Raw genomic sequence first — 27,624 nt, forward strand, 5'->3', positions numbered from 1 at the left:
GGCTCATCTTCATCTGTCTGTTCATAATTAACTCAGTGCTAACCATCTGGATGTTTTGGGAGCTCAAATAGCACTGATGGCAACATAAGAGAACATTTAAATATATCATTCTAAGGGATCAAAAACATAAAACCTTCAATTAATTTCTATGCTTTTGCAGATGTGAAACCTACAGCAATAATGAAAAGTTAAAGAACTTAATCGAAAATGCACTTTTCTGCCTCATTCAAGCACGTTTCTAATTATATCTAATATTTAGATTAATTAATCAAAGTAAGGATGGAGTTTCAATCCCAACTTGGCATTTTCATTTGGTTAAATTTAAGCATTTGAGCTATTTTTTTGTCATTTCTTTTCAGAAAAGTACATCCTGTGTAGATCATTGGAATTTACTTCTTACAATTGGATCATGTTTGGCAATAGATCAAAAGTGCATGGTGTGGAGTAGAAAATTATAAGTATCTCACCCATGAAAGAAAAATGTTTAAGTGAACTTAAAGACTAGTAAAGTGGCAAACAGCAACCATAGGCTGATTGAAATCTGTGGAAGATTAAAAATGCGAGAGAGAAATATTTTTTAATTGAATGAATCTCATCCAAGCAAAATTCTGAGAAGTGCTTTTTTAAGAGTAGCCAAAGAATTATCAGTTTCATTTCTTCCCGATAAGTAGCAACTTATTTTCTGAAACAGAACTTTACTGTTCTCTTTCTGGCAGCTTGACAGAAGAAGCACGGACCACTTCTTTCAAGGTCACGCAGTGATTGAACCAATCTTTCTGTAACTAGTGAACCTCTAGTTAGCCAAAAGGCCTCTGCATACTTTACTTTCAAATCCATAAGAAGATGTGTTTAACAGTTAACTATGATTTAACTCTGGGGCCTCCTGTTACGCAAGTCTCTGATATGTACAGGAGATAACTGAATTACGTTCTTTAATTTCTTTTGAAAGATCTGTCTTGGATGATCAGCCCTCCCACAGAGAAAAAAAATCCAGTCCATCAAAAGCAGGGGGAGTTTACTGTTGGACAACAGAAATATAATGAAGATTCCATCTGCAGTGTCACACATACTTTAAAACCTAGGGTTCTGGCCCTGCAAACAGATGTGCACAGGTGAACCAATTTGCCCATACAGATCTAATTACAGGTTCAAAGTCTATGTTTTCCAAAAATATGTACAGACACAGTAAGGTATCCCACATCTGCAGGAACAAACAAAACAGAAATTTAAGCTCCTAGTAATATTGACAATAAAAGATTCTGCATGCCCAATTTTCGACAAATTGAGGAGTCCAGCACGCACCTGAGCATCCAAGGTATCATTTTTCATAAAATTCAGGGAAACATTTTTATGTCCCCACATGTGAACAATCCTATTAGTGCCCTTGTTTGCATTATATAAAGGAGTTTGATTGCTCGTTCTTCATTTTATCCAAACAGATTTTGAAGCCTCAGAAAAAAACTGAAGACAGCCTAATTTCACTGATGCCAAGACCAAAATGTTAGTGCCTATGTTGTGTTCCATTAGTGAATCAGAGCCTTAGTTGGTTAAACCTCTACCAAATTACATACTCTGAAAACATTCAAAACAGTTTCCCCTTGCACCCTACTTAACCTGCAGATGAATCTCTTGTTTCTTGCTTGTTCCGCCTCCCCCTCCTTGCTCCGAACACACAGGGTGAGGATGAGGATATATGAGGTCTTCTAAAAATATTTTGCATATCTTTTCAAAAAAGTCTTTTCACAGGAACATTGTGGAAATAGATCACTCCATGGCTTTCTCCTATTGCCTGCTCTTCTGACCATCAGCACTGTAAATCCTGGTGTTCAGGTAAATATTCAGAGGGACAAATCTCATTCTCTGCTTTGTCATGTCACCTGTTTTGTGTGCATGTATATGTATATATGCAAACATATACCTAAAAGCAGCAAAAAATCCTGTGGCACCTTATAGACTAACAGACGTTTTGCTAACCATCTGGATGCATATGACATGCATCTGAAGAAGTGGGTATTCACCCACGAAAGCTCATGCTCCAAAACGTCTGTTAGTCTATAAGGTGCCACAGGATTCTTTGCTGCTTTTACAGATCCAGACTAACATGGCTACCCCTCTGATACTAAACATATACCTAGAGACAGACAGAGAAATCAACGGATTACATCATTAAATTGGAGACAGAACGTGCAGGAGGAAATCTCTTTTTACTGGACCCAACTTCTGTTGGCGAGAGAGACAAGCTTTCGAGCTACACAGAGCTCTCTCTCAGGTGTGATCCAATAAAAGACATTACATCACTCAACTTGTCTCTCTAATATCCCAGGACTGACACGGCTACACCAACACTGCATACAACCATGAAATTGGTCAGTTTCATCATCAAATTGATACATTAATCATTTAAATCACGCATACCACAATAAGACTTATAATTGAAGCTGGTTAGGAATTTGTCAGAAAATGCAGATTGAACCAACCCATAACATTTTATGAAAACACATGCAAGGTCTGTGGCTCCGGAGCAGACCCACCATGCTAACTGCTCCAGGATTGGGGACCCCAAGGCTTCCAGGCGCCATACCATAAAAGCAGAGGCTCAAAGTAGGACTCTCACAGCCAGAAGCCTGGCATCCCTGGAAGCACAAGCTCAAGATGGGGCTTTCAGGGCTTCTAGACTTTCTGCTTCACGGCAGGGCATTCTTCTGACTCCCACTGACTATGGGGCAGCTTGAGGATGTCCTTGGACTTGGAACAGCTGGCTGCCCCATTTCCTTTTTTGCGGGTGGGAGGGAAATACAAACCAAAACCATTAGATTTTTCCAAATTCAAAAATTCTGAAATGCTTTTTCTGTGGGAAAATTCAAAATTTCAAGTTCTCATTCCAAATCAGAACAAAAAACTGCTGTGAAATATTGACATTTTCCACAGAACATTATAAGTAGAGCTATTTCCATTCTGATCTGTATATACTGTGATGCAGCAAGGCCAGATGGCTACAGTAAAAGTAGTGAGGAACAGGTATGTTAGCCCCAGGCTAAACAAATCCCTACTACTATGGTAACCAAATGGCAGTTGCTCCAGGTTAATCAAGACACCTGGGGCCAGTTAAGATCCTTCTAGAATGCAGTGGAGATAGCTAGATTGACTGGGACAACTGAAGTCAATCAAGGGCTGGCTGGAACTAGTTAAAAGCCTCCCAGTTGGTCAGTGAGGTGTGGGCGTCAGGAGCTATAGGAGGGAGCTGTGCTGTTAGAGGAAAGAAGCACTACAAATCCATATCAGGTGTAAGGACGGAGGCCCTGAGGTAACGGTGAAGGAGATATTGAGTGGGGGCTGCTGTAGGGAAGTGGCCCAGGGAACTGCACACATCCTATTTCCAAAAAGTCAGCTACCATAGCTGCTAATTTTAGGGTCCCTTGGCTGGAGCCCCGAGTAGAGGATGGGCCCAGGTTCCCCCTTCCCCTCCATGATTAATCAGAGACTGGGAGACAACAGAGACTGTGAGAGGGAGATTGCTTCTCCTCACCTCCGTTGTTGGCTTATGATGAAAATGGTTCAGTAAGCTGTGACCCTTGCCTCTGGAGAGAGAAGGGCTATGTGGGAGGATCACAGTGAGCCTCTGAGGCTAGCAAAATCCACCAGGAAACGCAGGACCGACAGAGTCAAGGGAAGAACTTTGTCACAATACGTTATCTGGTTAACAACCTCAGTTATGTTACTTTGGACTCTGGTAGTTCTTTCTCCCGCCTCCTCTTCTTCCTATACATCTCTTTCTCTTACTATTGTTCCTGAATTTCAAGAAGTATTGTCTAAAGTAACATACTCAATGCACAATAGCATATTTTCAGTAATGCATAATTTGTATAACTAACTGGTTTACAAAATTATTTCCTGCATGCACTTTATTGTGTTAATATACTTCGGAATGTAATAAAATATCACTCTTTGGATACGTCTACAATACCTGCCAGATCAGCAGGCAGTGATTGATCCAGCGGGGATCGATTTATCATGTCTAGACTAGACACGATAAATCAACCCCTGAGCGCTCTCTAGTCAACTCCTGTACTCCTCCTCCGCAAGAGGTGCAGGCGGAGTTGACGAGGGAGCAGCAGCAGTCGACTCACCACAGTGAAGACACCACAGTAAGTCGATCTAAGTACATCGACTTCAGTTACGTTATTCACGTAGCTGAAGTTGCATAACTTAGATTTTTTCCTTCCCCCCCCCCCCCCGAGTGTAGACCAGGCCTTTATAAAAGCAAAGGTTGCTAAGAGAAAACAAGAAAGGGAACATCAAAACTGCAAAGGCAAATCGCTGGTAATCAAAATTGCCTCAAACTAATTTTATCTGAAGTAACAACAAAACTAATTATATCACATTATAGATTTATGACATTGAAAGTAAATTATTCAATGCTTCAAAACAGATATGAGGGAAAATTCTGTTTGCAGAATAATTTAATCAGAAATGCTGGTGGAGGGAGAAGTACATCTTAGCTCAAGTCATCTCCGGATTATGCAGGGTTTACGCTTCTAATGATGCACAGGCAGCCTAACTGGCCTCAATTGAGTATGTGCCCGGGATTTCAGATGGGACTGTATTTGGGACAGCTAGCCTGTCCCACTGCTCACACCACTATGGCTGCCCTTCTATTTTTAACATACTTGCTCAATGAGAGCTAGCGCAGGCACGTCTATTCAAGCTTGAAATTACACTTCCTGCTCCAGTGTAGACATATCCAAAGTCGCCTCATCTTTGTCTTGTATACCAAGGAAGCATGAGGTAGTTCTCACTTCTAGAGTGCTTAAGATGTGATTGAATGAATGCTCCAATACTTCAGAAGAATGAAAGAGTTGACAAAGAAAGAAAGCAGATCAAAGACTGACAGTGGTGAATATATGGCTTAAAATGATGGGACAAACTGCTAAGTAACAGGGACGCTATCAAGATTAATTAATTTAAAAACATGTTTAGAGGGTAACTAACAACATCTTTGACCCCAGTCTGGCAAGGTTGCCAGAGGGTGTAGAGGCCCAGCTGCAAAAAGTGCCTTGCAGAATCCGAACCTAAGACTATTAGAAAGAATTTTTTTTAAAATTTAATATACGCTACGTTTTGCATTTAATTGAAGTCAGACAATAAGATAAAATACTATCATTTTTATTTTAATCAAGTTCAATTTTGTGTCTAGTCAGCTTCCTTTTCTGGTTCTCTTGCACTAGAAACATGCTGTCAAGTTACATAGCACACATGAAATTTTAAATTCCATTCATATTAACCTAGTAAAAATTTTAATTTCTCTCTTTAAATTTAAAGAAGCCTAAATTTCGGGTCAAACTTAAATTTACAATAGAGGGTCTGGTATAAGGAAAAAACCCTATAAACTATCAGAAATGTAGACAGAATAGCTACTCTAGGCATAATCCTTCACCTCTGTTCATCCTCATGCCACTAGCCCTATTGACATCAATAGGACTACAAGCAGGAATAGAAGTTGCTGGACTGGGACCAGTATTTGTAAGGATGAAATGGCATAAAAGTTATCATCTTTAGTAACTCAGTCAATATTTAGAAACCTCACAGTGGATATTGAAGCCATTCTCAGTGACAAATGAATTAAGCAAGAAAAAAGTCCCTTTAAAATAGAAGACCAACATCTCAAGAAAGAAAGGTAAGATAGACAAATACAGGTGCCCACGTACAGAATAAAGAGGAACAGTGAACATCATACACGATCAGTTTAGAAATCAAGAACTACCATGACATATGAGGAAGGATGGTCTTGTGGTTAAATCATAGGACTGCCTCAGCATGTTCAGTTTCTATTCCTGCCTCTGCTACATAAGTGCTGTGAATTTCCCAAGGTCACACATCCTCTTTATATTGCAGCATCCTTATCTGTTAAATGATGGTAACTTACCTACTGCATAACACCCATAAGAAGTACAGAAGAATTAATGTTTGTAAAGCACATTGATTTTTTTCTTTATAATTCATTCTACCTGAAGATCTCAATCAAGTGTTGTACAAATGTGCTAGAGTACAGTTCTCTGAATTACCAACAGAAGCCTAACTAGTTGTCAAAAAGACAGAACATTTCTAAAACTAAATTATGATTTTAAGTTTGACATGTGGGGTTATGACCACCCTGTCCATTCCATATTGATGGATGAAAAGGGTATCCTAATATGGAAAAGGCTGAGAGCCACTGGTTTAGACAATTGTTTGAATGGGTAAACAGAAGTTATTTTAAATGTTTTGTTATATCAGATCTTCCTGATGCATCCATACCCTCCCACGAAAATTCTGCAATGAACCACCAAAACAAAGGCCAAAATGCAGTAAAAAACAAAACAAAGGCAAAGCTCAACAGAAACTTTTGCGGAATGGTTCAAAGTATCTTATAGATCAGAGGACCATCAAAGATATTATAGAAAAATTATGAGAATAGAATATAAAAAACAGAAAATGTCATTTGTGACATTGCAAAAGAAAAGGGATAGCTCAGTAGTTTGAGCATTGGCCTGCTAAACCCAGGGTTGAGAGTTCAATCTTTGAGGGGGCCGCTTAGGGACCTGGGGCAAAATCAGTATGTGGTCCTGCTAGTGAAGGCAGGGGGCTGGACTCAATGACTTTTCAGGGTCTCTTCCAGTTCCATAATATAATAATAATTGGAGATATACCTATCTCCTAGAACTAGAAGGGACCTTGAAAGGTCATCAAGAGACCTATATGAGATAGGCATATCTCCATATATTATATTAAATCTAGAAAGAGGTGTGATTTCTACTTGCCATCCGAAAGCATAGTCCTGTCCCACGGTTCTTCAGCCCAGAGTCAGGATCAAACAAACAGTAGTAAAATTACTTTAAAGTACCACCCTAGGACAAAACAACTTGAAAAGCTCAGTCTAATTGGCTCAGTTTACAACAGAAGCACTCCAAATAAACTATGTTGCAGCACTTGTTCCCATAAAATCAGAAGCTCGTCTGGCTGCATTAACATGGTAACAAAATACCATGTTATGTCAGCAATGCAAAATAATAATAAATAAATAAATAAATGTCATCACCACATGCCAGAATCCTACCTCCACAAGCTGCCTCAGGTTTTCAGTACGGCAACACGATCAAGCCTGTGCTATATTAGAGTAGGAATCAAGATTATGCTACTATTCATTAACATCCATGTTTTCACCCAGCAGCACAAAATCTCAGCTCCATAATGTATTCCAGCAGGAGACCAAACACAGTAAAAGTGACCAAACGCTTGGGGTAAAAACCTGGATCTACTGAAGTCATTGGAAACTCCCATAGATAACAATGGGTTCAGGATTTCACCTTAGGACAGGAAGATGGTCAGGTACTTTCCCCCACAAATACAGCATCAACTCTAGCCCTGAAAGGGAGTCCCAGATCTTTTGTCTTATTTTTACATCAATTAAAATGGTATGAGATGTTAAAAAAAAAAAAACCAATAAAAAACCTGTGGTTCAGCTAACAGATTTTTACAGCAATAAGGGAGGACTTTGCATGATGTATTTATTGTAGCTAGAAGAAATTTAAATTCTAAAAACAGAAGTGTTGAAGAGGATTGTCAGAAACATCAGCTTTTGAGTTCCCTTGGGCTGTAGATCAGATTCCCATTTCTAGATATTTATCTGCTAAGCCTATACTTGAAAAGGTACTAAATGTAATAAATACAAAACGGACTAGGTGACTGAATATAATTGAAGTGCTGGACGCACTCTTCTGTCATAGCACGGTCCTTTCTTATAGGGGCCACTGATTTTCAAAAACATATGCCCCGCAAAGCTTAATTTTAGATAAGAAATTTATCAAAGGGAGCAGGAAGTGGAGAATTACATCACAGGAGGGATTTCTGGCCACTGTCTTTCCCATACTGATAAAAAGCTAGATGGGGTTAATGAGGGAAAGACCAGAGTTCCAAATGAGCTAAGCAACCAACAGATCCCATTACACTCAGATGTTGAGTACAATGGGACCTGCTGCACGCTTAGCTTATTTGAAAATCTGACCACTTCAAGTAGATGCCTAAATAAGAGCTGACCTCTTGAAAAAAGAAATCGAACCCCAACTTCAGGTGCTAAGCACTTTTGGAAATCTGGCCCTAGGTGTTTAGGCCTATTAAAAAGAGGACATTAAAATCATCTGTGATCAATATATTCAAGTTCTGACAAAGTAAACCAAGAAAGTTAAAAGATGTTTTAAAAACTTCTCAAAAGTACCCAAGAGACTTAGGAATCTAAGTTCTTTTGACTTTCAGTGAAACTTAGGGTATGTCTACAGAGAAAACAAATCTGGAGCCAACTGAGAAGCAAGCATTTATTTGTCACAGGTCACCTAGTTAGACTAGGTGTGCTGGAGAGGGAACTTAATGCTAGTACCCCTCTCCCCCCTTTACTACAGGCTTTACTCCAGAAATTCTAGAAACAGGTGTCTGTCTCAGAGTCTGGGAAGCCTCATTTGATTACCACAAGTAAAGAGGCTACAGTAACTGACAGAAGTCCTATAATGGGGTGTGTTGGCCTTTGAAGGTTTGAGAGGGGACTCCTAGCCACTCCCTCCCAAGCCATTCTAATAACAATGCTTTTGGGACAGAGAATGCAGTCACAGGTGGGAAGGATGATGTAGTCTCAGTTTACAGTGTGTGAAAGTCTATACTGCTGACTCTGGTCTAGGGCTGGGGACCAACATTTCAATGGGGTGGATCAAAATGTCTCTTCAAGCTGACCCACTCACACAGAGGACCAGAACAGCAAGGCAGGCCAGGAGTTGTCTCCAGGGAAGCCAGGACTGTAATTTGGGTTTCTGGCAGGGTCTTCTGGGAATGTAGCTGCATATATAAATTCCCTTCCCTCAGATCAGTTAGAGACCTGGAAAGGTCAAGGTACTCTCCAGGAGATAAGGGACCACCCACTAATCAATTTGTGTTTTCTTTTTATTTTGTTTCTCATGCCACAGTACAAGGAAGAAAAGAAAAGAAGCAAAACCCTCTCTGGAGAGGCCAAGTACACTGAAAAAGACTGGGAAGATAAAACTCTCCCAAGGGAAGGTTTGTCTCCTCACATTTTTTTTTTTTTAAACTCCATCGGCATGGTTCTTTTGTTCAGTTTGTCCTGACCATGGGTCCCATTAATGGCTAGCAATTTACAGCTGCTTTCCATCTGGAAAGCTCTTTATCTTTATCTGAGGTCATCTTAAAGGGTGAATCAAATTACCTAACAGTGCCAAAAGTCCTCTCATATAAACAAAGCGAACTCTTCTTAAAATCAGAAATAATATTTCAGGTGAAATAAACCATGCTGCTTATATGTAAGAGTACCTTGAACACCCCAATCCTGCCAGAAGATGCAACAGTGCAGATCCTTGCACCAGAACAGAGGCCCTATGCAGAAGTCTGTAGGATCTGGGAATTGGAGCCTAAGGCCGGGAGTACACTAGAAAATCAAGTTGGCTTAATGACATTGCTCAGAGTGTGAGATATCCACACCCCTGAGTGACATCGTTGTGATAAAACACAGACAAAAAGGAAATTCTTCAACAATGCACAATCAACCTCTGAAACTCATTGCCTGGGGATGTTGTGAAGGCCAAAATCTGTAGCTAGAACAACAAAGATTTGAAGAAAGGAATGATGGTGCTTGCATTAGAATTTATATCTATTGGTACAAAGGCCTCTGTGCTTTTTCATATCAAGCTCAGATTCTTTGCAGATAAGAGAATTCATCTTTCTAATATGAGAAAGCAAAATCTTTTCTTACAACACAACTGAACAAGGAGGAGAGGCTGAAAATAATATTTAGGTGGATCTGTAGATAATCCTATCAGTCGGTTTTCCCTTGTTTAGGGTCAGATCCCATTCAATCAATGGGAATTGGATCAGACTCTTTGCAATCAATTGCAATATGCTGCGGTATTTTACTTTATATGGAGTTGAAAGCCAACCTGTTTCTCCCTTTATTTTTATTTAAAGGCAAGTTCTTTTGTATAACTCTTGAAAACTATTACAGTCTTTCTGAACCAAGTCCAACATGATTGAAAACAAACTGTGAATAGCGACAAAGAGTCCTGTGGCACCTTATAGACTAATATTATCTCCATAACATGATCTGTTAGTCTATAAAGTGTTAAGACTCTTTGTTGCTTTTTACAGATAGAGACTAACACAGGTACCCCTTGATACTAGAAACTGTAAATAGTTTTGGGTTGATTTTTTCCCCTCTTTTAAAAAAAACTCTGTTGCTTAGCCCACTTTTGATTTTGTTGTGTCCCCTCTGAATCAAGTTACACAAACAGTATTGTACTAAGAAAGTCTTCAACAGAAAATCTTCATTAAAGCACTATCCAGTCTAGTAATCATACATTCAACATAATGACTTGCAGAGCATTCCCTTCAACTCCTCAAGGTGGGAAAAGCTTTCATTTCCCATTCTGTCATCATTTCTGCCTCCCCCATCACCAACAGTCAATTTCTTTGTGTAGCCCTGAAAGTGGAGGACTGGGTCCAATTAACCAGTTAAGACACTGAGGGAACTCTCCCCTAAAAGCTCTTGTTTACTGAAATGGACCGTAGCTTTTTTTAGAAATGCTGTTTGTAGTGGTCTTGATATTTGCTAGCTCCACAAATAAAGCAAGTTAAGAAGTTGTTTTGAACCATTAAGCCAGTATTCAACAGGAGTTTCTCTCTCCAATCCCTGACAGTGTAGTGCATTATTCTGGTTGATTTGTGCGCTGTTTGTAACCATGTTGAATTGTTTCACAGTTAAAGTACCAGCCTGACTGGCAGGCCAATAGAAATGATCTTTTGTAGAATTAATGTTAAGGTACATTTAGAGCTGGACAAAAAACTTTTAGAATGAATATTTCATCTGATGACCCAAACAGCCATTTTGGTTGATCCAAAGCTAATTTTGCATTTGACATAAATAGTTTTGGTCATTCCCAAATGGCCAGAGGAGTGGTGATGCTGCCAGTTCCAAAAGCCCTCATAATATAACATTTAGACCTGTGGTTAGGGCACACACTGAGGATCTGGGAGACCCAGGTTCAAATCCCTGCTCTGGAAGAGACCTGCAATGAACTTTTTTGATTCAGCAAAAACTGCTAAATATTTCAGATTGGGTTCAACACAAACCACCCCCCGACCCCCCAATTTTTCAGAACTGCTGTCAAACCAACAAAATCAATTATTCACCCAATTCTAGCTCCATTGCAACCTAAATTTCTGTTATTGGATCAGAAACTGTAAGTGACCAATCCCCCAAGATTTTAACCCACAATGGGACTCTTTCCATTGCAAGTAATTTATGAAGTGCCATGAGAAGGCAAGTTGTAAATTATATAAAACAGCTCCATCAGAAATATCTTGTTTCTGGTACACTGAAGTCAGGCTGTGGCATGTAAACTTAAAAACACTAATGCTTCATCTTCCTCAACATTCCATCAAATTAGCCAGGTTATATACCTGAAAAGTGTCTTTAAATGCCAGCTACTAAGGAAAACAAATAGCCTTGTCAGTTCAAATTCAGCATTAGGTATCCGACACATAGCTGAATCATTTAAATATTTAAAGTCTTATTTTTGAAACTAGACAATTGATTGAGGCTTACTGGTAGGAGACAGCTCATGTTTCTCCACCCATTCAGGAGAAACAGGTTCCTCTTTAGAACTATGATAAATAAAACAGATCTTCACATTCTGAGTTTTTTACATAGAATCATGTTATTCCACTTCCATGGTATTAAACCTACCCTGAATATCAGTCTATTTGATACATAGCTTCTAATTTACTTCTGTCATAAACAGATAGTTAAGGGTTAATGCCTCTTTTACCTGTAAAGGGTTAAGAAGCTCAGTAAACCTGGCTGACACCTGACCAGAGGACCAATAAGGGGACAAGATACTTTCAAATCTTGGTGGAGGGAAGTCTTTGATTGTGCTCTTTGTTTTGGGTGTTGTTCACTCTTGGGACTAAGAGGGACCAGACGTCAATCCAGGCTCTCCAAATCTTTCTGAATCAGTCTCTCATGTTTCAAAGTTGTAAGTAACAGCCAGGTAAGGCGGATTAGTTTTATTTTTGTTTTCTCAACTTGTAAATGTCTCTTTTTTGCTGAGAAGATTTTACCTCTGCTTGCTGTAACTTTGAACCTAAGGCTAGAGGGGGTTTCCTCTGGGCTATATGAATCTGAGTACCCTGTAAAGTATTTTTCCATCCTGATTTTACAGAGATGATTTTTGCCTCTCTCTTTAATTAAAAGCTTTCTTTTTAAGAACTTGATTGATTTTTCCTTGTTTTAAGATATAAGGGATTGGATCTGGACTCACCAGGGATTGGTGGGGGGAAAGGAGGGAGGATGGTTAATTTCTCCTTGTTTTAAGATCCAAGGGGTTTGGATCCGTGTTCACCAGGGAATTGGTGAAGCCTCTCAAGGCTGCCCAGGGAGGGGAATGTTTTTTTTTGGGGTGGGGGACAAGAAGTGATCCAGACACTGAAATTTCTGGATGACAGAAACACTGGCAGAGTTACTAGATCTAAGCTAGTAATTAAGCTTAGAAGAGTTCATGGCAGGTCCCCACATTTGTACCCTAAAGTTCAGAGTGGGGAAGGAACCTTGACAACTTCACATTGAGAAACATCGCAATTTCATACCTTCCAACAGTCTAGGGTTCACAAGACTGTCCTGCTTTGACCCCCCAAATCCCATCATGGTTGGAGTAGATCATGTCCCATAGGGCTGGCTAGACTCGGCTCCCTGCTCTGAGCGTTGCGACTTGGCTCCTGATGCAGGGAGGCTGAGCCAACTACAAGTGAGTGGCATTGCAACCTGATGCACAGGGTCACAGCACTATTCATTCAAACTTGAGCAGCACTGCAACTGTGTGCCAGAGGCCAGGTGGCGACACCCAGAGCAGGAAGCCAAGTTCAACCAGCCTTCTGGGACAGGAGCTGCCACTGCAGGGTGAGCTCACAGCAGCAGGGCCTATTCCTGCTTTAGCCAGTTGAAGAGTTGAAAAGTATACAATTAAGGAGGAGGGAAGGATGTCTTTACATATACTTCATCACAGGAAGGAAGGATGTCCTTTATGAAGGACTGAAACAGCCCGCTAACATGCTACCGGGAGCAGTAATGTAAAATTGTACAAGCTAATCAAGGTCTTGCCCTTCAGAAAGAAAGTAAACAGGTTGCTAGAGGAAGCGATACTGGGAATTCAGTAAGTGGCATTCCTTCCCTTATAAGCCCGAGCACTGTGATATTAGGCACTTTATTGCTTGAATAGCTTTTATATGACCACTTTTAGTCATTAAAATGTTCCATGACACTTCAAGACGACAGGTGCTAGTCCTTGCATCTTGGATGAGTTCTAATTTGAGCAGCTACCTTCTGGCCACCTAAGGTCTGAGTTCCCATTGTCAACAGGATATGGAATTCTCATTATCTTCATTTCTTAAACTGTGACATACTGTTGCTATTGCTATGTGCAATCATTCAGTCTTCCCTTTAGAAATGTCTGCATTTCAATGAGGGTGGTGAAAGGATAAATTAGATTTTTTTAAATAATGATACATGTATGTTATTTATGGTATACAAGATCATTTTGAACCCATATAAGATCAATATTAATTCAGTTAGAATTTATTCATGTTTGGATATTGTTTATAAATGGAGCTTCAACAGGATCATATCCTCTGCAGATCAGCACAGAGGATGCACCTGTAAGATTCCCTTCCCTTACATATACTTCTAGGTTGTTTTTTTTTAAACTAGAGTCCAGCTCTTTAGCTTAAGATATAGCAGTTCATGCTTTTAGCTATGGAGGTCCCCATTTTGAGGGCAGGGGGTGGGAACAGTGTCCTTAGGGAAGAGAAGAAGGTAGGCTGCAGGCTGGGGGGAAAGAGAGTCAACAGCTAATAGTTAAAGGGGAAGTAAATAGCAACCATCTGTGAAAGAGCACAGCTGACCCAAGAAGGGAAAAGGGAACAGTCATCCAGGGAGTGAGGAAAGCACGTGGTGTCATGAGTAGAGCCCCATTACTTATTTCCTCCCTCACACTTAGCACTCACACAGCACTTTTCATGTTTAAAGCACACATATGCACAACCACACAGTCAAAATGTATACTGCATTGCTTGACCCCAGTGTTCTATTAAAAATAGAGCGGTTTTGGTGTGATTAAGCAGTGGAAAGAGATTAATAGCAGGCATGGCGCAGAACCGTCTAGTAGGCTCAATTATAAAAGAGGGATATTTTTGCTAACTGAGGAGTCTGATCATGGAACACCTTCTGAAGGCTCATCTACATCTCAAGTGAAAGCACTGTCGGCAGTTATGCTGAGCAGCCCCAGCAGTAACTTCAGCATACCACACAAGCAAGGAAGATATGAAGATTAAAGATAAATGGTTAACACTATAAGTGAATACAAACTAAAATGAACCACACAGTTACCCTTCCATTACAGACTCAGCAGTGTGGATACAGTAAGTTTCAGTGCTACCATTTAAACAACTCCCACCAAATGCGCATTTTAAATTTGTGTTAATTTGTTCTCACTATATGTTAAACACATAGCTTAATTCCTGGAGACAACTGTACCAGCAATAAAAATACATTCCAGAGCAGGCACTTGCAAAGCATGTAATGAGGGGAAAAAAAATAAAAGGACACTGCACAGATGCAGATTATGCCACCTGCTCTGCTCACACCAACTATGGCTTTCTGTTACCATGAGCACAAGGCATTTTTTTTTCCTTTTAAAGTCTCCATCTGGTTCTTCATTAAAATCATAAGTTGAGGCTTTGGCAAAGAATCATTCACAGCATGACGACGGTCATCTTTCATACATGGTGATTACGCACTGATCATTCTTGCAAACAATTTGCTGAAGTGCATGTTGATGGCGGTGTGCCAGTACAGCAGCACCCAATGCAGCATGTGAGATGCTCACTGTTCTGATATTTCCAGTCACTCACATGTATGTCTTGACAGTGTCAGTAGCCAACTCAGGTTTTGAATTCTTCTAAATGCTTCTCTAAGGGCCTCTAATCCAAACACTTAATTAGTGTTAAACCATTTTTTAAATGCTTGTCTATGTTTTACTATTTTCCTTTGCGATACTGAGTCCCAGATACTGGAGCATTAGCTTCACCTTGTCTAACTACTTTCATCTCCAGGCACATGCGGGCGTTGCACCTTTGAGGCACTTTCTGATTCAGGGTTGCTCTTTTCCTTAGGATGTATAGTCTAACTTAACTGTACTTGCAAGATACTCTGAGTGTAACAGCACACCACATATCCTGGCAGAAGAAACCATGTCAGTTTTTCTATTTCACCCATGTCCACCCAGCAGAACAAGCTGAAGTTTTTGAGTAATTCAGAACAAACTTAAAATGAGGTCATTCAAGTGGACATGTCCAAACACTAATCAATGTCTGGTTTAGTTTAAGGAAAGTCTCTAAGAAACAAGGACACATCAGTTTAGAGATCAGAAACAGAACTCCTTTAATAATTGTTTTTTCCTGTACTGAGGAAATCCAAGATGGTTTCTACTATCCTGAACACTTAAGATTTTTTTTCTTAACACAAAACAAAAAAGTAAGAGGAAAAAAATAATAAATGAGGAAAAAAAGGGAATTCTTTTTACAGAAGATTTCCAGTTCTTTCATATATACAGAGTCTAGTAATCACAGTTTGAGTCATAATGTGCTTCAATACTCTGGTTTTTATTCTGCTCTCAAGTATCCCAACACTGTCTTGACACTTTTAGATGCTTCCTATTCTGTTCCAAGTAATGTTCGTTACCGCCAATGTGAGGTGACAGCAGGGATTCTTGATTACTTCATAGTTTATCATGAACTAAGTCACATATACATTATTGTATACGGTAGCTGCAGTATGTCAGCAACAGACAGACCTGTGCTCAAGACCTTCACGATGACCCAGCATAGCGAGACCAATGCATGGAAGACCCAGGTTTGAAGCAAAAAGAAATTGCATATCAAGAGATTAGAAATCATTCATTCATTCACCTTGAGTGGCTGGAGGAGAGGGAGCACTGATTGTGTGCATCTCAATGTTGGTTATCTACATCAGTACTCTAACTTCAGATTCCTCAAGACCGCCACCACAAAATCAAAGTTAAATTAATAAAAGCTGGAACATTTCTGAAATAGACAATATTTTAAACAATTACTATTGGGTGTATATGTGCACACAGTGTAGAATATTAAAATCATTTCTGAAATGTTCATTTTTAACTTTAGCAATTTCAGTTTATTATTCTAAGTACATGAGGGTGTCTATAATTGCATATGACAATCACATATGACATTTCTGAAGAAGAGAAACATGTTCATAGAAAACGCGTGATAGACTGAACATAAGATTGTTCCATTAGCAAGTTCTTAAATGAGAAAAATGGAACTTGACCCAAATGTGTTTGATTTAGTACTTTATCAAACAGGCCTCTGTGGACTGAATGGAATATTACACTTTTCTAACTGACTGGCTGTAGTCAGTTTTAAGACTCAAACAAAGTTAATACAGTTTTCTGAATATTAGTCTGAAATGAGAATTAAGAGGAAACAAAATTCTTAGTACCTCAGCTACGGAATTTGGAGAGACCTACTGTATTAAGAAAATTTGATAAAAGCCTTATCAAAATGATAGGGTGTTGTTTTTACCAAGATTTAAAAGAAATACATCTCCCTTTAAAACTTGAGGGAATTGCACAATTATGTTTGAAAATATGTTCAAAATGGTCTTGTCCAGCCTAACACCCCAACATTATTTCCACCCTCCATCAACAGAGCTCCCCCGAAGAGAAAAACCAATGGGAACGCACATTCCTTGCAGCATGCCCTGAGAGGCAGCCTCAGGCTTTGCAGGATCAGCTAGGGGAGCAAGTTCCAAAATTTCTGAAAATTCCTTCTCCAGCTTCCTCAAGAAAACGGCTGGGTTAGGTGCTTAGGAGGATCTCAGCTGCAATGGATCATGGTATCAGGTACCATTAGTGTGACCAGATAGCAAGTGCGAAATATTGGGATAGCGGTTGGGGGGTAACAGAAGCCCATATTTAAAAAACCCAAATATCGTGACTGTCTCTAAAATTGGGACATCTGGTCACCCTAGGTACCATCAAGGTGGCCTCAGAAGGTACACGTGGTACATCAGTGACAGCAGATAATTGGAACAAGTCAATTTTCTGTTGGAATGATTTTCTGATAGAAAATGCACTTTCTGCAGGAAAATTTCAGCTTTATTTGAAAATTGTGATGGTTTGTTTATTTGGAAAAATCATTCCCAGCTCTGGGGATCCCCTGCTCTTTGGCATGTCATCTGACAGGCTGCTGGGGAGCCCACGCTTCCAGGCTCGCTGATTCCCGGACAGTCCACCAGGAGGCCTGTCTCAGAGCTGGGGGCTCCCAGGACTTTCAGGCTCCCTTGCAGCCTGGAAGCCCTGGCACCACAGCCATGTGGTTCTCCACCTGGCAGTCTGCCTTAAACTTTGAATCTTACGTGGTTAGAAAAATACATTGAGCCAAAGTGCAAAACTGCAAAAATACAATATTCTCCCCCCCCTACAATTTGAGGTAATTTTCAGGTTACCACCAGATACTGCTGCAGTGTGAACTTATGCTGTATTCTACTTGGAGAGGCAGATGTGGGGTATTTACCTCAGTGAAAGTTGATCACAGAGTATGTTCCTGTACACTCAAGCATGACAATTTCAATCAATGGATGAAAACAACACTGCTGATCAATATATTTTGTGGTATTTGTGCTTCACGCATCTATCTACAAGACCACCATTATAAATGGGAGGAGGGATAGCTCAGGGGTTTGAGCACTGGCCTGCTAAACCCCGGGTTGTGAGTTTAATCCTTCAGGGGGCCACTTAGGGATCTGGGGCAAAAATCAGTACTTGGTCCTTCTAGTGAAGGAAGGGGGCTGGACTCAATGACCTTTCAAGGTCCCTTCCAGTTCTAGGAGATAGGTATATCTCCAATTATTAAAAAAAATTTATAAAGAGCAGCTTGGATATGCGAAAGAAGAGAAGCAGTTACTAAGTAATTTTAGCCATTCCTTAATATTTCTTTGCTATAGTTAGTACAGCAAGCTTTTCTGGCATTTCTGAGCAGGGCCGGCTCCAGGCACCAGCCGACCAAGCACATGCTTGGGATGGCATTTTGTAAGGGGCGGCCAATCTTCGGGTGGCGGAGGGGTGCTCGGAGCTCTTATTTTTTTCTGGTTTGGCACTCAAGGTTTGGTTTTGTTTGTTTCAGCCAGGCGGTGCTCAGGGGTTGTTTGTTTCGGTGGGGCAGTGTGGCGGTTGGAGTGGGGTGTTGTTTTGGCGGCACAGTGCTCGGAGGGGTTGTTTCGGTGGAGCGGTGCTTTTTTTTTTTTGGCACTTGGGGCAGCAAAAAAGTTAGAGCCGGCCCTGTTTCTGAGCCTGTGAAAATCCAATTAAATACATGAGCTCTCCCTGACCCATCTGAATGCATCTGTAAAGTACTGCCCATGTTTAACTGTTATAGGTTAAAGAAATAGGAGCAGATACAGGATCCCTAGTCTAGCTTCTCTAATGGAGCACCTAAGCATTCCTCTGATGTATGAGAATTCCCAGGGGCTGAAGTAGTCAACCATGCTGGCTCTATCCCACACACTCCAAGTTTTCCCTATTCTTCAGCACAAAGGGCATGTTGGAGATGGATCGGCACATTAGGCATGGAAGGATTTCTCTTTTCTCCCCCCTCTCTAGGGTTCAAAATGAGCACTTGCTCAGTGTCTGATCTGATCTGGCATATGGCTTTTTATAAAACTTAAAAAAAATATATTGTATGGAAGGTACACTGTATTGTATGGATTTCAGCCATCAACTCCACACTTCTGAGCAAGGATTCCAAGTTATTTTTGTTGAGGGCTGACTGTGAAAAGCAAATTAATGGGGAGAGATTTTCTCAGTTCTCTGACTCTTTTTACCCACAATTGGAAACACGCAAAGTTTTCCTTCCATATGTAATAAGAAGAAAGTTCAAATTACATTTGAATATTCCAAGCGCGTGTGTATGAAACCTACAGAGCAAAGCTTGAAAACAAACCAATAGCAGTTTATTATTCTATATTATGCCAGCTGTGGGTGTCTAGCTGCTGTATAGAAATACCCTAAGTTTCAAAGGCTCCTGGCTCTCTGCACAGAACAGAGCACCCAAGACACTGCATTGGGACTGCACTTTGAAGAGGAAATGCTCCCAGAAGATCATGTAGGTTGCGCAAGCCAGCTTAAATAGTTTAAAAAGTGTCAGAGAGCAAAAGATGACAACATCAACATCCCAAAGGCCCATTTCAGAGCTGCCTGAAAAGCTCATTTAAAAACTCATTTCTCCAGGAGTCTCCTTCTTTCCAGATAACATTACATGGATGACAGGCAGAACCTTTCATAGATTAAATGTAGTTAAGAGGTGTAACAGCAAACTTTAGATTTGAGCTTCCTCAGTTGTAAGGGATGTTCAGATTTGGGATTTTGTCTGAGCTATATTTCTAATTAAATATGATCATTAGACTCACTGGATCATCGAAAGACACATTTGCTACCTAGGGACCAGTTCCCTGCCAAATTTCAAATTCCAATGACCTCCCAGATCAGGTGCTAGAGATTCAAAAAAGTAAACAAACATTTATATATGACAGCAGACATATATTTGTTTTCTGTTCTCTTTCCTTACTGAAAATGGCTAAACCATTTAAACTCAAATTAAAACAAAAAACAAACCAAACTACTCATGCTCTTGGGTTGAGAAAAAACATGCAAAAGCAGTGTTACGATAAATACAAGCAACTGATATGAAACATGTGCAACCTAAGCTACAGGTGTTTGGCCTGCAAAACTGTAAAAATAATATAAAAATCCATCCGTAATAGGATACAGAAAATTCAGTTATCTAGGTCCATGTGCCTTAAATTGCCTTAAAGATTAACAAAATCCATATGACAACTGCAACAAAAACAACTGAAGTGTCTGGTATAGACCTAGGATTAAAAAAAACAAATGAAGATCTGATATTGCCAAAAAGCACAGAAAGAGAAAATATTCAAATGCCACAAACAGGTAACTTCAGAAAATATTTCTTAAAGAAAGCTTGTAAACAGATTGCTTTCTGAAGCCTGTTCATGACCCTCTGGGGTTGTGTCCTCACATTAAGAGCTCATGGCTTAGCAGGATGCAGCCCCTCCCGGAAGGATGGCGTATCCCACATAGCTACAGTAGGAGGGCTCTGTCCATGACCAGGCCACCCCACACTCCATTGAAACTCTCACTCAAGGACAGAAAAATGGCTCCGTTTTGTTTTCTTCCTTTACAAGAAGGGCCTTAGTTCACTCAAAATGCTGAGCTACAGCAGAAGTGGATGATTCAGCCTGCATTCTGCTCCTCAACATATGACCTTTCTTGTTTTCTGTTGCATGTATCAGTAACTGGAACATACCTATTTTTATTCCAAATTACCCCCTTGCCATTGGCTTTGCCCTTACCTACAGCTTGTAGGGCTTTATACTGATTTCAGATACATAGGAATGTAGCTGCTCTCGTGGCCAAGATCCCTGCCATTGTGGAGAAAACCTGTAGAAAGGTCACTTCACACTGTCCCATTAGTGGGCCCTCCCCCATAGCCAATTATCTGCCTGGCTCCCCTGGGAGACGCAGGAGGCATCAACTCTAATCCCAGACAGCCTGCCCGTGGTCCTATCAAAAGGGCTGATCATGGCCCTCATTATTGTAGTATCTGAACACTTCACAATCTTTACTGTTGTCCTCACAACACCCCTTTGAAGTACTGAACTATGACTGCTCTATTTTACAGAGGGGAAACTGAGGGAGAGATACTTACCCAAAGCCACACAAGATAGCTGCAGGCAAAGCAGGGAATTACACCCAGCTTTCCTGAGTCCCAGAAATAGTGTCCTATCCTCCAGACAATCCCTCTGCTCTGTTTGCCCTTGTCCTTCGGCCCCCTCCACTGGAGCCTTGCTACCAGGGCTGCCCCCACCAGGGAAGCTCAGCAAGGGAAAATACTTTACTTTCTGGAGAATCCTCATAGGGTGAAAAAGGACAATGTCTCTCCTCCTTCTGCCTCAGCCTGCCTCATCTTTATTCCCTCCCCTTCATGGATCCTGGACCCTATAACTCCTCCCATGGGGTCTGGAGGAGGGCAGTAACAGTGCCATGAAGACAGCTGACCCTTCCTTCCACCTGTCTCTGGAATGACCCCTATCATACATGGATCCCAGGGAGGGATGATCTGGGCCATAATGAGCAGGCTCACAATATGTAGCTACATATTTGAGATCAAAACTGTGCCCTGGAAGTTGCCAGTCAAAGCTGCCTGCTAACGTGTTTACATTTTGTTCAACTTTAATAAAACCTTACTGAAAGAGGGAGCTCAGTGATGTGATATGCAGAAACTCTCACCATTATTTAGCACTTAACTCAGACCCATACATTTAAATTCGTACACCACTATCATGGCTGGGCTGGATAGCTACAGTTCATAAAATGATCTTATTCTACCTAGAATATTCACTGATCTTACAAGATAAAATATATTCTAAATATACAGCATGTTTTAAAATATAGACACCTCCCTACAACACACAAGTACCAAAAAAGTTTTATCTAATGATTAATCCTCCCAGCCTTCTAATCTTTCTAGCCTTACCTTTAATTATTCCTTATATTCATTCGTATGCAGCATGCCTTGTAGTATGTTCCTCCATACCAAGTGCAGTAATAGGAATGGCTACTGATGAACACAGAGTGCAGTGAATGCTCACACACAAATAATTTAATTAGTTATTCTAAACAGAAAAGCCACCCCTTACGCATACCAGTTTCATTTAAATGTGTCATTTGAAAAGCAGCAACATTGGAATGTAAATGCCATCCCAGCAAGTTACAGTCCTTCCTCTGGTATTCCTCAACAACAATCATGCACACCAAATAATAGAAAACGGAACTGGAAATGTGAATTGAAGAAGGAGAATAAGGAAGCAATTTTTGGATGTCACTATTTCCACAAAACATGCTTTTCAGTTTTCTAGTGGACTGCAGCTGTACTATTTATAGCAAATATCTCCATGTTCCATTTACCTCCCAAGTGAAACAAGATTTCAGCTGAACTCTTTAATTAAGGTATTTAAAACAATATTTTTGTTTGAGCCTCCAACGCTAACAATTTTAGAATGACAAATGCCCCCTGAAAAAGCAACCGTCTTCCCTCCCCCCCTCCTTATTGCACAGGGCTTCTCATAGAGATCAGTACAAAAAACAAATATTTGTCAGAGTGAAAATTACAGCTCAAGCAGTGTAGTCTAAGGAGAGCAGAATAGCTTTCCAAGATAGCACCCTCTTCCTACTAGCTATAACAGTGGTTCTAATTGTTATAAAAATTTACTAAATGAATCTCTAGCAAAACTGGTTTTTTGCAACTGCAAAGCAATGTAGTTGGTAAGTGTGATATATTATGTAATACGCATAAAAATAGAAGGATACATTGCAAATTTACATATACATAATCTCTTCCCCACCCCCGACAGTATATTTATACAATATTATGCACGCTGAAAACGTAAGAGTTCAATTTTTTGTGCCCTTACACTCCACCCCATGACACATGTTCCTCAATAGGATAGCGTTATTTGCCAAAGTTACTGAGTAAGACATAACTTCAATGCAATTAGGTCACTAGGAAAAAACGGAAAACAAATATAAAGCTGGACACACCTGTGCTTTTCTTCAGAAGGAGCCACAATTCTGCAACATCCTTGTACAGCAAGGAGATCAGACTTAAGGTCATATTGCCACAAATCAATGTAGTGCAAAGCAGTTCCATAGACAGTGACCTATTTATCTGTAAGCCTGCCTTCAGAACACAAAGCAAGCACAAAATTCCATCTTTCAGTCAAAGCCAAGCTCCGCGGGATACAATACCTTTCTTCAAATTACATGCAAAGCAAGTGTGCCTTTCAACATGATCAGAGGTCTGGCAAAAGGTTAGCTGTTTACTGGCTATTTATCAGTTTCAGTCTTATTGTATAAAGAACTGGCACGTATTACACTCAGTTTATTTACTAAGAGTATGAACACATTCGCTGTTCAAATACTATCAGAACAAGAATGTGTTAAAAAAATTAAAGCTCTCAATGTTGCATGTCAAAAACCTCCCTTTACGAGCCCCACATTTAACAAATGGTAACCTCTCAAGTAAAACGATCTTTTTTCCCTCCCAACACAAGGAAATATATTGTCCAACAGACAGCTGTCTTCCCCAAAGACCATTCTGATTAGCAAATCCCTTGGAATTTAACTGGGTATTTCATATTTAGTAGGGAAATCTCACCCTTGCATCTTTGACTGAATTAGATCAGAATATTTTGCCTCATAGTAAATCCATAAAGCATCTGTTCCTTATGAAGATGTATAAATCCAAATGTGCTACAAACAGTTCCCTTCTCTAAAAAGAACCCTATTTTACTTACAAAGTCACAGTGGTGAAAACGTTCATCAGGTTTTAAAAACAAAAGGCAATCTTTTGAAAATCAATGAAAACCAATTATTTTTGTATGACCCTTCACACACTAAATATTTAGCAGTTTTGCTTTACTTGAGCCTTTAAAGTAATTGCTGAAGGATAGATTATCTGTTAATTAATGGTCTCAAGATTATTTAGCAGCAATCCAGACTCACTAATGTGAAGAGCAAGAAGATAAATGAGAGTGGCAGCAGAAGTAATTAGATGTCCTATATGAAAATTCCTGGGTTCCCTCCCCCAGTTGTTCTTATAAGAGCTCTTTTCCAACAAGAGAGGTCAAGAAAATAGAACAGCAGGGATAAACAAATTGGATTGATGCTTATATCTGTCCACAACAATCCATTTACATGGGGAAAACTTCAGTTATATATTTAGCAATCCAGGCTATCATCCAGTTCTATACATACAGAACCAGCAGAAAACAAGTGACCAATGGATTGCACGGAATATTTTAACTGTGTACTTGCAAAAGTTTTACTCGTCTGCCTTTCACACATCCATTTTTAGTGAGGCAGAAATGCTTATAATCTCAAACCCACTTAACATTTATTACAATACATATACCTTAAATATAAATATCAAACAAGCTGGTACAGTACACTGCATTAAAATACAGCTTGAGAGTGTAACTAAACAACAACTAAAGAAATGCAGCTATTTCATTCTTAGCATTCACTATTATGCTTCTTGGATCTATAAAAACTAAATGTGGCTGGAGCCTAAAGTATATTTAAAAAGTTACAGTTAGACTAAAAAACCAGCCACCTCATAGAAAATATTTTAACTGCTCTAGATCTCATATAAAACTCTTTGGACTTCCATAGTGCCTTCCATCTGAAAAACTCAAAGCATCTTGCAAACATTAGTGAATTAATTTTCACATCATACCTGTGAACTAGTATCTGAATTTTACAAATGTGGAAGTTGAACCAATGAGATTCAAGTGAGTCGTTCTATGTCACACAATACATCTTTGGCAAAGTAAGAAACAGAACCCAGATCTCTTGACTCTCTGTACTCTGCCTCAAGCATAAGACCCTACTGCCATGGGCAGCAGGTATCATAGGCTGGGGATGCTGTTCTGCCCCAAACAGACAGGTGTGGTCCCGTGAACTCTCCGCTCCCAGGCCCTCCCAGCTTCCTGCTCTGCATCTCCCTGTGCTGTGGCCCCGGCTCAGGCTGAGGCCGCGTTGTCCGCCCTCCCTCCCAGCGCTCTGGGACTGAGAGGACTGGGGCCATGCCGCCCTCCCTTCCAGGGCTCCAGGTTCTAGCCTGGCGTGGGGGCCCGTGGCTGCGGTGGGGGGGCCCCCCCTGGGATCCAGCGGGGGGGCACAAAACGGGCAGGGCCTTAGGGAGAAGGGGTGGGGCTCGAGGACTAGCCTCCACCAGCCAATGGTTCATACGCTGCCTATACCCACTCCCTCTTGAAGTTTAACAGATTGCCACAGATCATCACCTGAATGGCATGTAGAGATTATTTATACATTGGCTCAAGACCTTGAATTCCAAACCTTAGACAGCAATTGTAATTAAAAATTACCTCATTTACAGTTTTTGCAGTATAAAATGTTCCCAGGCAGGGCTACTCCTCTTCCCTATTAGGATATCACAACAGTGTTTTGGAAATCAGAAATTCTATTAATCTTAAAATATATGCACGGGCGCATGCTGCCATTTTTTTTTCTTATTTAGCAACACAGTCACTTAGATGCAACAGCTAGTGTGAACTCAGCACTGTATTTGGCTGATTAGACAACTACTAACAGCTATGGGAGTCAAGAATCTAACCCAGTGGTCCCCAAACTGTGGGGAACACCCCCCAAGCAGGCATGAAGGAATCTTCAGGAGGGCATTGCTGGGCCTGGGCCAGCCCTCGCAAGGGGTGAGGAGGGAGCACTACCCAGCCCCACTCTGCTCCAGCCCTGCCGACCGCCTCAGCTCCGTTCCAGGCCCTGCTCGCAGCCTTGGTCCCCAGTGGCTGCTCCACTCCTGGTCCCAGACCTAACCCCACCCAGCTGCAGCCCCAGCCTTGGCTTCTTTACCCCTGTCCACACCCTCCACCAACCACAGCCACGGCCCTGCTCCTGGCCCCGTCTCCTGCGGGTGGGTGCAGACAGAGGTTGGGGGGGAGGGGGTGTGAAAAGTTTGGGGACCACTGGTCTAACCTGCTGCATAGCATGTGGAAAACTGAGTCCTCAGATACCATGTGTCATAAACAGATGGTTACGGGTTAATGTCTCTTTTACCTATAAAGGGTTAACTAGCAGTAAACCTGGAACACCTGACCAGAGGACCAATCAGGAGACAAGATACTTTCAAATCTCGGTGGAGGGAAGCTTTTGTTTTGCTTCTTGGGTTTTTTTCTGTGTGTTCTCTCTGGGTTCTAAGAGGGGCCAGACATGTAAGCAGATTCCTCCAATCTTTCTGAAAAAATCTCTTCTGTTCAAATTAGTACCAGTTAGAAAGGCGGTTTAGTCTTTTTTTGTTTGTTTTCTTTATTTGCAAATGTGTATTTTGCTGGAAGGATTGTATTTGTGCTGGGGGGGAGGATTCTCTCTAGTGTCTATAAGCTGAAAGACCCTGTAACATTTTCCATCTTGATTTTACAGAGACAATTTTTACTTTTTTCTTTCTTTTATTAAGTTTTCCTTTTTAAGAACCTGATTGTTTTTTTATTCTTGTGTGAGACCCAAAGGGAGGGAGTCTGCACTCACCAGGGAATTGGTGGGAGAAAGGAAAAGCCTGATTTCTCTCTCTGTTAGGATTACTGTCTCTCTCTCAGGGAGAGAAGAGGGAAGGTGAACTTCCTGTGATTCAACTCCTTGAATCTTAAAACAGAGAGGGATTTCCCAGTGTTACCCAGGGAGGGGAGAATCTGGGAGGAAGAAAGGAGGGGAATGGTTTATTTCCCTTTGTTTTGAGATGCAAAGGGTTTGGGTCTTGGGGTCCCCAGGGAAGGGTTTGGGGGCCAGAAAGTGCCCCAAAACACTACATTTTTGGGTGGTGGCAGCTCTACCATTTCTAAGCTAGTAATTAAGCTTGGGGGGGTTCATGCAGGTACCCCATCTTTTGGACGCTAAGGTTCAGAGTGGGGGTTCATACCTTGACACCATGTATTTAACTACACAGAAGTGATGACGTTTCTTTTAGATTACGTGAAGGAAAGACACAGACTGCCTTTAATGACATCTGTGGAAAAACAGCAGAAGCAAAATGAAAAATGGGGCTAAACCACTGTCACAAAAACAGAAATAGGTATCCTACTGTGGGAGGGAGACAGCCAAGAGCAAGAGGAAAGGGGGCACTATGAACAAGTTGCCTTTTAAAATGTTATTTTTGACTCAGCTTCCTATTCGTAGAATCATAGATTGTGTGCTTCAGAGAAAAAAACATCAGATTGATACAAAACCCAGATCAAGCTCCCCTGACACCTCAGCATGTCCTGAAAGAGAAGGGTTCAAAATTCATCAGTCACACTATTGAAGAAAGGGGAAAAGGGCTTAATAAAGATGTGTGGACTGTCAAGGGAGGGAGAAGGTTGTGTTATTTTTAAAATAGTCCAACAAGAAGCCCAAAGAGATTGTGATGCTGGCAGACCAGGTGCTAGCTCATGCCAAGGCCCCTAGGTCTCAGCTGAATACTGACAAACACATAGCTGGAACCAGTCAGGCTCACCTGTAGTATTAATGTTGTTAGAATAGGTATTAGAGTTACAAAAATGGAGTTTCATGTTTAGACTTTATGAAATGCTACATGCATTAACCTCACTTATATTACCTCTATCCCATGTTATAAGGAAATATGTGAATGTTTGCTCTGTTGCTGTAGATCAGACAGAGAAGCATTAAATACTAGTTTCCAACAGGAGATGTTATCTCTTGCCTAACAAAAGGAGGCCCATCAATACCAGACAAACCATTGTGGAATGTCAGAAGACAAAAGGCTTTGTGGATTGCTTCCTTCCCCTCTTTATCCCGCCTCCTGTCATGAAGAGGAGACTTGCAACTGAATTCCTCC

General features: G+C 40.7%; 1 protein-coding gene across 10 annotated transcripts in view; it reads right to left on the bottom strand.

Moving 5' to 3' along the window:
- The window catches only part of MCF2L (MCF.2 cell line derived transforming sequence like), a 280,436-nt gene that overhangs the window by 125,709 nt on the left and 127,103 nt on the right, over window positions 1-27,624 (bottom strand). The window contains exon 1 of one of the 10 annotated variants that reach the window (XM_050947260.1): window positions 22,800-22,865. The exons of 8 other annotated variants lie outside the window; for them this stretch is intronic. The gene's annotated coding sequence lies outside the window, so the exon portion shown is untranslated. Of the gene's footprint in view, window positions 1-20,907; window positions 20,976-22,799; window positions 22,866-27,624 lie in introns of those variants that run through there. One more of the 10 variants, XM_050947270.1, reaches the window with a different exon arrangement.

This window comes from Gopherus flavomarginatus, chromosome 1 (genome assembly GCF_025201925.1).
Source record: "Gopherus flavomarginatus isolate rGopFla2 chromosome 1, rGopFla2.mat.asm, whole genome shotgun sequence".
In the NCBI taxonomy this organism is placed as follows: domain Eukaryota; kingdom Metazoa; phylum Chordata; order Testudines; family Testudinidae; genus Gopherus; species Gopherus flavomarginatus.